A 15,845-nucleotide genomic window follows, 5' to 3' on the forward strand; every position below is an offset into this window, starting at 1 on the left:
CCAACCCAGGACGATTTTTCGTAGATCTTGCTCAACGCTATCCAAAGTTCTGGATAGAAAAGAGAAACAACTGGTTCAAGGATCGCGCAAACTTCCCACTCCCAGACGCCGCCCGTCCTCGCGTGTTTGTAGATTTCTGGCCCAGAAAAATCGACTGGCAAGTCTTTCTGTTAGGTTTGCACTGTTACATCCACGCAGTGCTTTGAACTAGGATTTTAGAAGAAGCGGGTCTATGTCCCGAGGCTGCAGAGAGTGCTTGGGGTTGATTCTTCACCACTTCCTCTTTTTTTAGGACCCCCCCAATTTAATGAATAAATGATTCCTCATTCAAACTTATCAACCCTTTCTTCCCAAGCAGCAGCAGCAGAAAAGGAAAATCTGCAGTTGTTTGTTTGCAGTAGAGAGCATACTTGAGCGATCTAGGCTTTCCCTCACACACGTGTACGCACGAGCTCACACGGTCACCAAGGCCCGTAGTATTGTCGAAAGAGTCGATCATCCAGTCGCTTAGGTGGTATATGAGAGAGAGAGAGAGAGGGAGAGAGAGAGAGAGACTGTTAACTCCGTGTGAACATGTTTATGCCTTTCTTTATCGAAAGATGCTACAGAATCGTCAGGATCCCAACCAAAGTCAAGAGCTTTGAGACTGCAATCCTACCCACGCTTACTTGAGAAACTGAAATCCGCGGCGCTGACTTCCAAGTAATCATAGATGCTAGCTCCGTTGCACCATTTTCAACCCCTGGTGCTAGAAATAAGAGTCCAGCACGGGAATAATAACAGTGTCTGCCGGGCCAGGCCTAGAATCATAGAGTTGGAAGAGACCACAAGGGCCATCGAGTCCAACCCCCTGCCAAGCAGGAAACTTAAATTTGTCTACCGATCGCTAGCGATCTAAGCTATCAGACATCTAAGCCCCCCCCAAAAAAACCCCCAAGAAGTCCTCTGACTTCCGTGAAGAGGTATTTCTAAGTGTGCGCGGAGGATCTCAACCATAGCAACAGACCAGGTAGTGGCCGGCTGACTGACCGGCATTTTCCCCCCTTTCCACCAGATGATCAATAGGACTTTTGGCTTCCAGTCCTCCTCCTCCTCCCTCTCTTTGTCTGAACGAGTGGGGCCATCGGACCCACTGAAAGGTGATGGCGGGTGGGCGGGCGAGGGTTAAGAGGGGAAAGAGGGGGAGAGAGAAAGGGTGGGGGGGAGAGATTCTTTTTAATTGCTCGGTAATGGGGCTGTTGCTATTTTCTCAGGAGCAATCATTCCTGGAGCTAAATCGCAAGAGCCCTAGACAGGCCGGAGCCGACAAAAATGTAGCTTTTGACGTTAAAAGCTAAATGGGGAAGCGGGGCGGTGGAAGGTAAATTGATGGTCGATTGGGATGTCAGGAGCCCTGGCCCCAGATCGCTGCTCGGGAGCTGCGAGCCTGATAAGGCCCTCTCTCGCTTCTTGGGACGTGGTCCTTTCGGGCAGCGACTCGCTGGGAACTGGGGACGAGCCTGGCAACGTCTCTCTCTCCCTCTCTATCTGTAAAGTTCTCGCTAAGGTCAGGCCTGAACTTCTCCGTCGCCTTGCCCACCCCCCACTCCCTTCCCTGGGATGATAACCGCTGCGCAACCAGCGCCACAGGGAGGGAAGAGAGAGAGAGGCCTGAGAAAAAGATCAGGATCCTTTTCTCTCGCGTCGCCTCCTGGCTGGCAATAATGGCTTAAGAGGCCGCAGCAACTATTTGGTAGGTAATCCGAGAGGGGAAATTAATGAATGAGCCACAGCCAAGGAGAGAATCTTCTGCAGCTGGTTTGGAAACGCGCATCGCAGAGAGGACGAAGCGCCTGGATGCAAGGCGGCCGTTTCCCTGAAGTTTATTTAATCCTCAAGGAAACCCCACTCCCCTCGCTGCTAGGCGCGTTTGTTCACTTGAGAGTAAACATGCATAGGATCGGGTTGGTAGCCTCCGTCAGATCACCCTCGCAGAGCCATCCCCCTGCGTGTTGACGCAGAAATCTGGGGGGTTGTGGCGAGGGCGACTTTCTACAGTGAACAAGGCAGGGAATTCTGCTCTGATCCGTGGGACTTTTGCTTCCCAGCAAATCTTCCCAGGATGAGACGCCACGCCAGGCTGCGGTCATTAGCCTCATGATCCCGAATACATTTTTCGGGAAGCAAATTGCCTCGAAATAGATTTGGTTTTCTGGCCCAGTGAAATGGGACCAGGAAACAGTCCACATGCTACTTGAAATCCCTGGTTGGTTTTTATCGGCTGCGGATCGCCCTGTAAGCCTGTCTAGTCCTATGATCACTTACTTGGGGGTAAACACGTGCGAACCTGGGTTGCACCCCATCCACTAGCATTGGCGTGCAGCATTAACTCCCTAGGGACTCGCTTCCATGCAAATGTATTCTGCTTGTGGGCAACAGTTTTGCGAGAATGGAATATACTTTTTTTAAAAAAAAAAAGTGATAGTAGCATATGCCATGGTGTTTAATGATTTTCAGATACAGTATAGCTCACAAGTGTGTTTAATTCTCCATCATGGCCTTCAAAACTAGCATTTGCCTCTCCTTTCCCTTACTAGCATAAGCAAAAGAATCGTGTTTGGAAGGCATATAGAACTTCTTCCTTATTAATGTGAATTATCTTGACTTACTTTCCCTGTTTTGTTTTGAAAGGATTATTTGGAATAGTTTTAAGGCTGCAGTACTTTGCGTGCTTTCTTGAGCTCCAGCCTTGTGGGCTTCAGTGGGGCCTGCAGAGCAAACGCGCGCAGGATTGGGGCCGTGGAATCTAGTGTTTGACTTCTTTAACAAGGCGGCCCTTCATTGAGAGAATGAAGCCCCTCTGACTTCTGTCGGGTGAGCATCTCACATATGTGAATGTGGGACAGGAATGTGCCTTTTGGACTCTGTTCCTTCCCGTCACTTGTTTTAAATAGGCAACTGGAGCTACGCGAGAGTAGCTGGCTTCCAGATTGCAGGGAGGCGCTCCGATCCTAAACACATTTGCTTGGAATTAGCTCCCTTTGATTTCAATGGGACTTCACTTATCTATAATGTCTTCAGTATGGGGTGTTGCTCTCTCTACAGCTTCAGCCGTGCTGCGGTGATTTATTTTAAGAGCCCGCGAAAATCGTTTATTTGTGTAGGGGTAAACTGTAGGTTGGGAATCTGAAGGTTTGCTTGTTTGGAAGTGGATTGCATTGAAATAGGTGGGAAATGCAAAGTTTTAGGAGGTCGGCCCTTGTTGGGAGCCGTCGAGAATGCGCTATTTGCTTTTCATTTTCCTGCGGGGAAGCTTAAGCCGCAGTGCACCACAGCCTGAAGAAGTGAAAAGAATAACTATCCACAATATTTACGTGCTGACTTCATATCCCTTTAGATTCTGTTTAAAAGCTGCACACTAGAAAAAGGCCCTGATTCAGCTGCGTGAATCGGATTTCAGAATCTGCCATCGAAGGCCGACCAACCAGTATGTTTTGTTGTTGTTTTTGTTTGTGGCCATCTTTTCGTCTCTCTCTCCATCAACATGCAAAGCTATTTAAATATATCTTACTTTAACATAAACCTTTGAGCTACGTTTGTGGACAAGATGCAGCTCAGGATAACTGCTGAGGTCCTAGCGCTCCGGGGTTATTGTGCACGATTTGACGAAAGTCCGAAATATTACAGGCCCATTAATTTATTTACTTTATTCTTTATTAATTTTTTATACCTCCCTTCATCAGAAGATCTCAGGGCGGTTTACAAGATTATTATTATTTTCTACCAGAGAGGAAACCCTACTCAGCAGAGTGGGTCTTCCTTCCGAATCAACACATATTAGAATTGTACTATGTGTCTCTCCCATTCAACTTGCCCGGTCTTAGATTTAATATGTAGATATAAATGTGTGGACCATTTGCTATTTCAATCCACACAATATATTCCCTCTCCACGGCCTTCCGCTTTCACAGCTGGAATAAAGTACCTGGATTTCATTCAATGTACAACCCACTTCTTAGATTTCCAAAAGTAACTTAAAAGCGAGCATGTCCAATTTGGGATACCACTATCCTTTCCACATATTTCTTCTTACAACTGCTGCTCCAAATACATCTGCTTGGAAGAGGTACCATTCGTTTCAAATTTGAAATGCTTCCAAATATTTGGAATATATGCTTCCAAATATATATTTTGTGCTCAAGAGGGCGCTTCAAATACCCTAGGAATGCAAGATAATGTTGATTTGCTTGCATGTTTACTACAGATAGTTTCCTCCTGTCCACATATTTCAGAATAGCTTGTTTTAAGTAGTACTAGTATAGTAGACACTTGTTATTTTACTACTGATTTACATTTGCATGGAAATCAGTCTCCACTAGTCTGAACAGGGCCTACCATTACCGAACTCACATTGAAGCTCCGCAGTGCGAGTGATGGGTTGGAATATATTTAATTACAGAGCAAATTCTCTGAAATCAGTATTTCCCTCGGTTGAAAATTATCTTGTCTGCATTGAACCAGGGACTGTTTACACCAGCACCGAAACCTCTTTAACAGACTTGCGCCTGTGCATGTTTGGCGGTGATGAGGGACAGTTCTCATGAACTATAGGGTACCTTCAGTTGTAACAGACGAGCTGCGAGGACTTGGCTGCAGTCCTATAGCCGAGGGGTAGGAAGCATGTGACCCACCATTAATTTGGCCCATCATACCCACGCTGGCTGAGGTTGATGGGAGTTGGAGTCCAACCACAAATGGAGATCCGCAGGTTCCTAACCCCGGAGGAGAGGACTGCAGCCTAATCTACGCAACGCACCCATCGATTACAAGCTGAAGTTGCCCTAATCGTAGTTCATGAGAACAACCCCCACCCGCATCAGCACCAGAAACTCGCGGACACACATCTGTTAAAGAAATTTCAATGCTGTTGTAAACAACCCTTGTGTTCAGTTCAGTTACTTGGGCGTAAACCCTACTGAGCTCAAAGCGATTGCTGCTTAGAAGACGTCTATCGGACTGAGTTGATAATCCATGAAAATTCCCCAGTCTTAAAGATTATACTGTATGGAATGGGGTGGGTGGGTGTATTCCAGGATTCCTATAATCTTACTTTTGTTAGATGATTAGGTAAAGAGGTCAGGCTTGAAAAAGAAGGCTTTTCGTTCCTTTCATTCATTCCTTTTCTCTTCGGTACTTATTCCAAAAACAGCAGATGGCGTTAGTAGTAGGAACTGGAAAGAAAACGTGTTAGGAATTAATAGACTGTATTTCGAGCACTGGGATCGATCGCCCTTGTCGGTAGTTCTTCCGTGAGCTTTCTCTGTGTTGTGGATTTGTCACATGTTCCGTGGAATTGCTCACTCTACCACCCCAGCCCTGTTCCTGAAATTTACAGCGGTTTTTCCTCCGAGCCAGATAACGATGGCGAGCCTCTCCGTCAAAGTTGGCGTCAGAATGACGCGCGGAGCGTCTCGCTGGCCTCCTCTGGCTGCGATCCGCATGTCACTTGGGGATCCCTATATGTGTAAGCCCCATGGAACTTCAATGGGTTCTCTTCTGAGTGAGCACGGACAGGGGGATCGCGTTTGCAAGACCCTACACTGTCAAACTTCGGATTTCCTTACACCCTCCAGCCCCGCAGCCGTTTAAAACGCGCGTATCATTGATTTTTACGCCTGTCTTTGACGCTTGGCAATAAGTCCAGGAGATTTGCAACATTAAACTGCGATCCCAGTTATGCGTGGAAGGAGATTCCGCTGAAATAAAGCGAATGACTTCCAAGTAAGGTTGCAGTCCAGCCCTACCATGGGCGGTGGAAGTGCTTTTGGACTTGAAAACTGGGACCCTTTTTAACTGGACTGTGTCTCTTTTCTGTGAATGGAGCTGCCCTTGACAGTGGAAAATAAACGGATGGCCACGTTCCTACCGCTGTTCTAACCTCTTCTGCGGTTATAACTCAGGCTTATCATTCTCTCACGCTCTTCTTTCTGCTTTGCAGTCTATGAAATATGTACACTCCCCACCCCAGCACCTTCAAATCTTTTCCATTTCTAATTGGCCGATTACGGTTCAGCTGTTTAAACCTCTCCCCCCCCCCCCTTTTAATGGAGATTAAAGCGCAATGGTTATCTGAATTATATATTCACATAAATTCTGGAGGGCCTCGAGAACGGGGCGGGGCGAGGTTAGAGACCTGTTCCTTTCAGGGAACTCTCTTGAGGGCCTGTCCTCTCCTCTCTCTCCTCCACCCCCGCCCTTCACCCCCAAAGGTAGCCATTCAAGCTGAGCGTCTCTCTCCCTCCCTCCTATTCCTTCAGCAATGCCACTGCTTTGATGATGGGCTCGCGCGGAGCCCTGATTACAAATTTATTCTTAGGCACCATATAAGTCTTGATATTTGCTATTAAGGACATCTGGCAGTGATTAGAACTCTCCTCTCTCCCTCCCTCCCTCCCTCCCTCCCTCCTGCCTTGCAATGAGAGCCTCTATGGACACCCTGACGTCAGATCAGACGGCGAGGAGCCATCCTGCTCAAGACTTGGGTGTAATCACCAAGCCGCTTTCCAAACACCAGCTGAAGTTCCAGGCCACCAGCTGGAATGCGAGGGGATATAGAGGAAGCCTTTCTTTGCTCTCTTTTCTTTCTTCTCTCCTAATTCTGTCTTTTCATCCAAGAAAAACTCGCGTTTTCTGAATCCTTTTTGTCTTATTGAGGTTTTGCATGCTGGATTCATTTCGCTTTGCTGCAAATCTCTTGGAAGGCGGGGGGGGGGGAAACCCTGATGACCAGATAATGGAAGCACTGGAAAATATTTCCAAGGACCTGGGAAAGTCTGTCTTCTTAACCCTCAACACTGGGCTGTATCGAAAGTTACTTCGACTCAGAGTAGACGCATTGAAAATGATAGACGTGATTAATTTATGTCCATTCCATTCGGTGGTTCTACTCCGAGGAGAAGTTGGTTGGATACAATGGTGGCAATGCTCTTCTCAAAATCTGGGTCATTTTCAGCTTGGAACTCTGCTCCAGAATCGACATAGATGCCAGGGATCTGCAGTGGACAGAACCAGAGGAAGACTTGGGTTGGCTGGGCTGCCACCTCAGGGGTCCACCAGGTTTCAAAACAGGGCTGGCATATGCTGCATACTACTGAAGTCCCATCGAATTATTTTGGTGTCTTAGGCAGAAGCGCCTCCCCCCCAACCTCTTCCCCATTGCTGACATTGGGGAAAATGCAATGATAATAAATTAAGCAGCAAGCAACTTGCTGCCCTTTCATGATACTCAAAATCTGCTTGCCCAAAGCAGCTTCCTCAAATCGCCTAATGGTAGGGCTGGCCCAGGTTTCACCATGTAGCACAAACTTCGATATTTACAGCACAGTACTTTGCCATATCTCAAAGTCTGCTGGGCATTCCTTGCACTTACTGATCCTGTGCACAAAAATCACAAAGGTATGGGTTGGGGAGGGTATAGAGGAGTTAATATTTTCTCCCCAGAACCTGGGGATGGGTTTGCTGGTATTCTTTTAAAATAAACAATCCCTTAGAAATAAAAACACCCTGAGATCATTTGTGTGTTTTAAAGGCTTCCAGTTTACACAGTTAAATATCTTCATTTTCAAACAAGTTGCATTAGAGAGTGAGATGGAAATATTTCAATAGATTTGCACAATGCAAATCTAGAGACATACATACGCTGGAAGCAACTTGGTCAAAGCATGGGCAGAGTGCTTCTTTTACACCCATCTTTTTCCTTTTCTTTCTCCTCTGTTGAAGACAGCTGATCAGCTGCCCAGGTAAGAGGAGGAACATAACTGAAGCCTACAGTGATCTGAAACCCCCTTCATTTCAATTCCCCCCCCCATTTCAATAGATGTAATCTACCCACCCCGGGTAGCTCAGTTGGTGGAGCATGGTGCTGATAATGCCAAGGTTGCAGAGTCAGTCCCTGTATGGGACGGCTGAATATTCCTGCATTGCAGGGGGCTGAAATAGATGATCCTAACTCTAAAGTTCTATGAATCCAGAGTGAATGGGATGCTTTCCCCCTTAAATTTAAATGGTCTTGCACAAATACCAACTGCTAGAGAGGACAAACTGATATCATAGTAGACAGACCTATTGATAGATTATAGAGCACAACATTGCTGAACTTTCTTGTTTTGCTGTGTACCAGTCTTCCACTCTGCACCAGAAGTATCTGAAGAAAGATTTGCCTAGAAGCTGCAACATTCCCTGGAAATTCTAGTCCAGGGACTGGTAACCTTAGGCCCCTGTGGCTAAATGTAGCTCTGCACCTCCCACCCCTCCTGCACTTAATCTAAATGCATTCTATTATATACTGTACATTATTTCTTTCCATCCAGGGTACCCGTTCTCAGCTCTGCCCCATCCACACTATACATCTAAAGCAGTATCATGCCACTTCAAGTAGTCATGGCATACTGCCTGGGAATCCTGGGAACTGTAGTTTGTTAAGGGTGCTGAGATCTGCTAGGAGAGCCCCTGTTCCTGATATAGAACTACAATTTCCAGAACTCCCTAGGAAGAGTAATTGACTCTGAGAATTGTGAGGGGAAGAGGAGTCTCCTAACAGTTCTCAGGGCCCTTCAAAACTACAGTTCCCACCCGGGATTATTGCGAGGATGCCATAGATGTTTAAAGTGCGATAATCCTGCTTTACGCATCTAAGAGCCGGTCCTGGGCAGAACTCTGTCTCATATCAAGCCCTCTTTCGCTCCTCAGGCTCCAGATCCAAAATCTATTTCCCCTTCCCCAGGAAAGCAGCCTGTGAAACTTGCTCTAAGAGAGCTGTGGGGATCCTCCTCGTGTAAGAATATCCCTCAACCAGAATGTGCAGCAAGCGGATCTTTCGAGTAGCCCTAAAATGGTGGGACCGGGAAAGCGAGGCGGGGCGACTGATAATATATTCACCAGAGGAGGCAGAGAGAGAATCTTGGGTTTATTTGTGCGCCGGATTAAGAGAAGACGCCGAAGGTTGGCCAGGGGCCGAGCTTTGATTGGCCTGAGAGACGAGAGGCTTTCGTTGCTGCAGCCAATGACACGGCCAAGATTCACTGTCTGCAAAAGGAAAGCCACAATTCCTCGTTAAGCCAAGGGAGACGCGGAGCTGAGGCTTCGGGTTCTGGTCCAACCACATCCGAAAGGAAAACATGAGGCGTTTGCGCTTTGACGGGGTGGGGGAGGAGAGAAATAGCAACACTTATTTCCAAGTATTGAAATCAAGCAAGAAAGCAGACGTGATAACTATACCCAGACCCTAAAAGAAATTAATTCGTAAATAAATCTTAATTGGTGTCAACGAGTGTACTCCTAAATAGGCGGGATTAAAACGGCAATCCTTTCTCAGGAACTAAAAATATTTTGTCTTTCAAAGTAAGCATCGCACCCTAAACGCAAGAGAGAAGCGCTGCAAGCAACTACATGGATTTAGGAAGCCCCATTGAATTCAATAGAACTTGCTTCTGAGCAGACATGATTGTGCTCCGAGTCTTATTCTTAAACGGCTGGTGCAATTAATACCCTGATCAAAATGAAGACGTCTGGCACCTCTGCGTTTATGCTTTGAGGAGACTAGATGAGGAGCGCAGTTTTCCTCAAAAGACGACACAAATAATTTGCACTTGGAGGAATCCGGTGTCTGAAGCGAAAACTTTGGGGATGTGCATAGAAACTAGGAGAGGATATATTTCTTAGATATCATCCTTCCTTACATTTGTGAGTTCAGCAGAGAGCATCCCTTTGTCAGCAAAAATAAGGAAACCGTTGATAAAATAGATTTAGCCTTTTCATTTTTATCCAGGATGCTTTGCTACAGACTGAATTTCCTGGTATTTCCCCCTCTCCCCTAAAACAATAATCCCTCAAAACGGTCTTCTTATAAGTAAAGTTAGACTCACTCAGTTTCACAGTAGCTGTCTTGAGGCAGGCTTAAAATGTAGCTACAGACATATACTATAGTTTAGATTAAAATTGGAGCCTGGGCTGCGGCTCAGCACATGTCCTACGTCCCTAGTCATTGATGAAGCATCAAAGAGAAGAGATCAGATAGCAGGAATCAGAGAGAGCAGGCCGCTGGGCTGTGAGCAGCTTATATAGGTTGTGCCCCTTTACCTGTTTGGACACAATTGGGGAAGGCTCTCACCTGGAGGACTTCCTGTAGAGTAGACCTTGTGAGATCCAACTTCCTCTGTGTGTGCGTGCCTTTCCAGCAATCAGAAGTTGTTGGTTTTGACTTCCTTATTTTAGACATCCCACAAAAACTACAGAAAGAGCACTGGAGAACTGCATTTAGCAATGAAGAATACACTTCCTTTCAGGACTGCAATCAGAAAAAGAATATCCTGCCCCTCTGAATTATGTCCAATGAAGCCAGTGGTGCAAGAATGTGCAAGTCATACTCAAGAGTAGCTTCACGCAAATCCATCGATTTCTATGGTACTATGACTCAGTTGGATTGCATTCTAAGTATTTTACTCAGAAGTAAGTCCTAAATCAGGCTGCAGTACTAGTCGCACACTCTCCCGGGAGCAAGTCCATTGCGCACTGTGGGACTTCTGAGTAAAGATGATTCGGACGCTGCCCGTTCAATGAGGAATTAATCCCTAGTCATTAAGCTTGATGAGCCCACTTCCTTTGCAATTACCTCACTGAACCCCCACAAAAGTTGTCGTTGTCCCCGCCCCCGAGTAAATATGCTTAAACTGAGACGAAACTCCTGGGTGGGCCGATCCTTCTTTAAGTGGGACATTTTTAAAAAGTAACGGTGTAGAGGATCGCGAACTTACTTTCCCAAAGCACGGCAGTTTTATATCGGAACGTGTGAAAAAGACAGAATGTGAAAGAAAAATGCCTGTGATGGTAGATTTGGGGAGGGGAGAAGCGGTGAGAGAACTATATAGAAGGGAGCAAAGAGAGGATGCTGCTGCTGCGTCCCAGAAAATGATGAAAGTCCTGAATAAGCTAGTTATTTGTGGTAATAACAGTGGCAATAAAGATAATAAGAAGCCACAAACAGCGCCCCACCTCTCCTCCACGCGAAATTGTTCTAATAGGGCGTACCCTTGACGGGTAGAACCAGATCCGGTTGTGTGGCCACGGGATCCTGCTCACGCCTAGGCCACATTTTGCAAGTGGAGACCAAAGACCCACTGATGCCACAGCCTCCGCCCACTGAAGAAACACGTGGTTGTCAGACAAGAGGGCGATGTTGCTCCCAGATCTCTCTCTCTCTCTTTCTGTTGTCTGTACCTTAAAACAGCTGGAGCCGGAAGCTTCTAACCCAGGCTAGCTTTGCCGAGGGTGTCCATGGGAAATGAAAGCAACATTCTGTTGTAAGATGAAACGCATTTCTGCCCGGCCCACCCTTACAACAGAGCATACAGCATCAGATGTAATATGCACGGACGGAGAAGAATGTTATTTCCCCAACCCCAGCTTTAGGCAGCGTAGATAGAAGATCTTCTGTAAAGCCAATGCGCCTTTGTCTTCTGTGCTGGATTTAACTGTTCAGCTTGCTTCCCAAGTCAGTGTTGGCTGAGCCTGCGGACATTAGCTTGTACACGTTGCCTTCAGAGCAGGGTTTGGGAATCTGGGGCCCTGCAGATGTTGCTGGAGTAGAAGTCACATCACCCATGGCCATTGGCTATGCTGGCTGGGGCAGATGGTGGAGTGCAACAATACCACAGGGGTCCCTGCAAACCTTGCCTTAGAACAAGAGGTGAAGGAGGAGGAGGAGGAAGAGGAGGAGGAGTTGTTTGGATTTGATATCCCGCTTTATCACTACCCTAAAGGTAAAGAGACCCCTGAGCATTAGGTCCAGTCGCGAATGACTCTGGGGTTGCAGCGCTCATCTCGCTTTATTGGCCGAGGGAGCTGGCGTACAGCTTCCGGGTCATGTGGCCAGCATGACTAAGCACGGAAACGCTGTTTACCTTCCCGCCAGAGCGGTATCTATTTATCTACTTGCACTTCATGCTTTCAAACTGCTAGGTTGGCAGGAGCAGGGACCGAGCAACGGGAGCTCACCCCATTACGGGGATTCGAACTGCCAACCTTCTGATCGGCAAGCCCTAGTCTCTGTGTTATCAAAGCTGCTAACAATCTCCTTCCCTTCCTCCCCCACAACAAACACTCTGTGTGGTGACTGAGGTTGAGAGACTTCAGAGAAGTGTGACAAGCCCAAGATCACCCAGCAGCTGCATGTGGAGGAGTGGGGGACTGAACCCATTTCACCAGATTACGAGTCCACTGCTCTTAACCACTACACCACGCTGGCTCTCCCTTCTCATGTCTATAAAGGGCCTTTGACCCAAGGTTGGTGGAGCATTCACTGTCCATCTCATGGACATGGTGCAACCTACCATGAACACAACTGAAGACCAGGACCTTAATTTCAATGCCTTGCAGACAGATCCCACCATAGGAGCCAACTCCTAAGGGCTGATAAATAAAATATTTGAGGGGGCCAACCATCCCAAAGTTGATGGGCATACCGATGCCAGATTTACGTATAAGCTAAACAAGCTATAGCTTAGGGCTACACTCTCTTGGGCCCCCCAAAAAAATTTAAAGGGGAAAAAACTGGATGTACATTTCCAGAATATAAGCTAAAAAACACATAAAATAAAACCTATATACAGCAACAGTGTTTTGTCTTGTGTAGGCTCCTGTGATGTAAGTAATGGGCCCCGCCTGCTAGCCTGCTCCCTAAAATATCACTAGTTTGCTCCTTTCTATATATAGGGTGCCTACATTTTGCCAGGACTGGTTGCATGGCAACATGTGCAAATGGCTTTAGATACCTATTAAGTCCATAAATTACCATATAGCATATATTCAACACAAAAAACAGCGACAATTTGTTGTTGACAAAGGACAGCTGGACATATAAAGGGCCCCAATACCTTCAGTAGCTTAGGGCCTCCTCAAACCTAAATCCCGCCCGGGGCATTGCCATTTAAATGGGGTGCATGCATGAATCATGTAATTGATTGTGTGAGGCGGGGCTTACCTGTCCCCCCCCAATATTTTATTCAAGTTGGCACCCCTGGATCTCATTGACTTTCACTTTGAAGTAAAACCTTTCCCATTCAAAAGCTGTTATTTCATGGGCTTCTAAATATACATGGATGGGATAACGCTGTTGACTGGCTGAAGAAAAATTGAGATGGGTGGGGCAGCGCCCTAATGGATCGACCTCCACTGACCGTTGGGCTGCAATCCTGCAAGTACTGTACTTTCCTGGGGGTAGGCCCATTGAACTCCACACAGAGCTTACTTCTGAGTTGCACTGTTAAGAGCGGGGTCGAGGACAACTTCCCAGATCGCGCATGCGCAGAAAGGCCTTTCCCTTCCTCCCCGCCGGCGCTTATACTAGATTTCCAGGTCCGACGGAGCGGGTTGTCAGGCAGCTCTTCTCTTCGAGCTGAACCAGCGGCTTCTGCCGGGAGCCAGGCGAGTGGCCTGGCTGGAAGAGCTCCCCTCTCCCGAGCCAGCCGCCACGTCTGGTTTTCATAGAGCCGCGGCAGCAATTACCTCAAAGCCGTAACTGTCTCCGAAATTATTCATTAAAGTCATTCCGAGGAGCCCCAGCAAAGCCCCGCTTGAAGTTTATGGCCTTTGGTGGCCTTGAAACATGACATTGCCCTTCAACAGCTAGCGTCGGAGGGCTCTCTGCCGCCCTCTCTTCCCCCCGCAAAAAAAGGTCATAGATCGCCCCCTCCCACACACAGCCCCTTCCCCTCTTTTGAAGGAACCGGGAGGTGGGGTGGCGGTGCTGCTGCTCGCCTGACTGACCAACTTGCCTCCGTGTGTGTGTGCGCGCGCGCACGGGAGCGAGCGCGCCCCCCGCCCCGTCGAGGCTGCTGTCAGCGGTGACACATCCCAGACTCCGGCGCTACTGTAGGGCAGATTAAGTTTCTCAGGCGAAACCTCCCGTCCTTCCGCCCTCCGCCCTCCCTTCTTCCACCGACGTCCTCCCCAACCAGGGAGAAACCTTCCCCAGATCCTGCTGCTGCAGCCCCACTTCGTCAGCTCCGGCGGGGAAAGTCCAGGCCGTCTTTCAGGGCTCCAGTTGAGGGACTTTCTCCCCGCCCTCCTAACCTCTCCGCTCCCCCAGAACAACCCGCCGTCTCACTTCTCCTTCCTCGTCTCAGCCTATTTCCCCAAACGACGCCGAGAGATCGACGCCGCTGAAACGCACCGGGAAGGGAATTCAGGTAACTAGCAACTGGGCCCTTGGGGAGACGCAGGGAAGTGGGGGGGAGCCGTCGTCCTGTTGGCACGCGTTTACACGAAAGCGGTGTCAGCAGACCACTAGGACCAGACCAGGCACTTGACTCCCTCCCTCGGCCCCTCTGGAGCTCTGCGCAGCCCCCTCCCGCAGCGCCACCGAGCCCTGGAGAGGCCGAAAGGGCTTGGCCTTGAGCATATTTGGCAGCCAAGAAAGGGAGTAGTCCCTGGGGCTCGGCGTTTCTCTGTGATCTCCTGCTCCGGAGCGAGGGCCTCTTCCCGCACAAGGCTAGGAGAGGGGGAGGGTGGTTAGGAGCACTCAGTTATCCCGGGGAAGGCGCGCGCGCGGACCCGGACACACACACACACACGACTCTTTAACCTGCAGGTTCTTGAGATAGGCAGGCAGTAGAGCTGGTAATCTGGATTGAGTGCGGGGCCCGATCCCCCATTCCATACCCTGAAAAACCGAGGTGTCGGCACCAGCAGTCCGTACAGGTCGATTTCTCCGCCCCTGCTGTTGCGCCCTCGACGAGCTCCAAAAATAATTAAGCCGAATATTTAGTTATGACTTGGTTTTGTTTTGCGACAGGATCCGCCTCCCAATTAAAAAAGCGTCTTAAATCGCTGTCTAGCGCAATCCTATGTTTATTCAGAAGTCCTGCTGCCTTCACTGAGGCTTGCTGCTCCCAAGTAAAGTATTCATAGGATTGCAGCCCTTAATACCTTCCAGACCCACGCAGCTTCACTTCCAAGTTAGCAAAAGTTAGTGACCGGGTTGTAAGTTGATTTCTGCTTGGATTGCTAAACTGGCCCAAGGATGTAGTCCTCAGGATGTTAGGGTTTACTCGCGTGGTTCAAGGACCACTTTGAAGATGCAGACGGTGAGTGTGGAGAGTCAGGCTTCTAAAGTGGGAGGATCCTGGCTATGGCTGATTACTCTCAAGTAAATCCCACTGATTTAAACGGGATTGTCTTCTAAATTGGCATGCTTAGGTTTTCTGAGCAATCAACGCCAATGAGAGGCGCTTAAACCGGGTTTGGGATCAGAAAGCTGCGGGGTGTGTTCACGCAACCCTGTGTGTCATATACACGCCGTATTTTGATACCCAGATCATACATGTTTACTTCGAAGACAGTGTTTTGGAAGAGTCCACCCTTGAGAAAGTAAAGGACTAGGGTTATACTGTAATTCTGATGAGCAATCAGATTCATTCAGAGTGACACAGGTTTTGCTGTTGATTTTACTGGGAAACTGATTTTACTAATGAAACCCTATTGAACTTTTCTTCCTTTTAAATAGAGGTGCCAGTCTCCCAGGATCTCTTCAGTTTTAAAGCTGGCACTTTGTTGTTGTTTGGAATAAGTAAAAGGAAAAGTTTCATTTATTTATTTATTTAAGAAATGCCCTTAGCAATATGCGTTGCAATCCAGCTCCACTAAAATGAATGGAGGTTTTGCCAAGTGGCGGCTTTATATATATGTTTGCACCCCGATCCTCGGAACACTTTATCTGGATGGAAAATCCAATGGATGGTCATTCCTTGATTCCTGGTTCCCTGCAACGTCATCCTTTTGTATCGCGTTAGTTCCCACTATGTTCAATGAGG

The 15,845-nt window shown here is 47.8% G+C and overlaps 1 protein-coding gene and 1 long non-coding RNA gene across 2 annotated transcripts in view; both read left to right on the plus strand.

Moving 5' to 3' along the window:
* The first annotated feature begins 1,239 nt into the window (after positions 1-1,239).
* Positions 1,240-10,343, plus strand: LOC310770555. Its single transcript, XR_014552268.1, has 3 exons — positions 1,240-1,732; positions 3,377-3,466; positions 10,252-10,343. It is a non-coding gene; the product is annotated as an uncharacterized lncRNA (long non-coding RNA).
* Positions 10,344-13,916: 3,573 nt separating this feature from the next.
* Positions 13,917-15,845, plus strand: part of SCRG1 (stimulator of chondrogenesis 1) — a 78,264-nt gene continuing 76,335 nt past the window's right edge. The window contains exon 1 of the mRNA XM_083631431.1: positions 13,917-14,222. The gene's annotated coding sequence lies outside the window, so the exon portion shown is untranslated. The remainder of the gene's footprint in view (positions 14,223-15,845) is intronic.

The sequence above is a fragment of the Podarcis filfolensis genome (genome assembly GCF_964270895.1).
Source record: "Podarcis filfolensis genome assembly, chromosome: 9".
NCBI classification, from domain to species: Eukaryota; Metazoa; Chordata; class Lepidosauria; order Squamata; family Lacertidae; genus Podarcis; species Podarcis filfolensis.